Genomic DNA, 1,041 nt, shown 5'->3' on the forward strand with positions numbered 1-1,041 from the left:
GGAGTTATGACAGTTTTTGAAGTGGAGAAGGGGTTGCAGGGTGTTGTGAGTCTGGTCATTATGATCCTTTTTATTCTTGTCTTTATTTTTCTCTTCTCTTTTTCTTTCCTTTTCTTTTCCTCTTCTTTCTCTTTTCCTCCCTCTCCCCTCTTTCTTTTCTCTTATTACCCAGCCCGGTACGACGGCTTGGGCAGCCCGTTAAAAACCGTCAGGGGAGGGGCAGGGGAGGGAAGCATAACTGTGGAAAGTCCTTCCTTAAACGGTACTTAAGTTGATCAGTTCTGAAAAATATAAATTACATTATATTTAAATAAAATTCAAGTTAAAGTTTTGGCCTCAACACAAGAAATATTTCATAGTTTTTATGTATATTAAATTTACATCTTATTTACCAATTTGTCTATTAATTGCTTTTGCTAATAGTCTATTTACACATAATAATCTAACTATTTACTGCCATGGTTTCCTAATACTGCATAATTTCAACATTTCTAATTTTTTTTAAATTGTGTTTTGATTTCTTAATATTTCTTACCTGTAATTTGTCATTTCAAGCCCTTCATGATTTTTAACAATTTTTGAAAACAACTGAAGTAACTTGGTCATCCTTAAAATCTCATGGTTCTTGATAATTCGTTGCTGGATGATTATCTCAGAGAAAATTTTGTACGACTTATTGTTGGTCCTCATCGGTTCTAAGCAGATAAATAAGGGCAAATTGTTAGAATTTCACTCCCATCCGCATCAAAGATTTGGGGAATATTGATGCAGGAATAAAAAAAAAAAAACATTTTTTACCGCATTAATTATTTTAACAGCTTAAAAAAAACAATGCAATTTTGTGACTGGAAGTATACTTTCTTTAAAAACCAATAAAATAAAATTACTTTTTACACAATATGTACAATATTCTTTGCCAAATAAAAACAGACCCTCCCAAGCTAACAATATTATGTTATAAGAACGTTATGATAATTTTACAGTTCAATTGGTGATAAAAATGTTATTTTATAGAACCATTATGTACATACTTACAACCTC

The 1,041-nt window shown here is 31.1% G+C and overlaps 1 long non-coding RNA gene across 1 annotated transcript; it reads right to left on the reverse strand.

Moving 5' to 3' along the window:
* Positions 1–161: 161 nt before the first annotated feature.
* On the reverse strand, positions 162–777 carry LOC117116523. Its single transcript, XR_004446772.1, has 2 exons — positions 536–777; positions 162–281 (listed from the first exon to the last, which is right to left on the reverse strand). It is a non-coding gene; the product is annotated as an uncharacterized LOC117116523 (long non-coding RNA).
* Between the last annotated feature and the right edge of the window lie 264 nt (positions 778–1,041).

Source organism: Anneissia japonica, unplaced genomic scaffold, assembly GCF_011630105.1.
Source record: "Anneissia japonica isolate Jap-2015-1 unplaced genomic scaffold, ASM1163010v1 scaffold51657_len1028_cov131, whole genome shotgun sequence".
NCBI lineage: Eukaryota > Metazoa > Echinodermata > Crinoidea > Comatulida > Comatulidae > Anneissia > Anneissia japonica.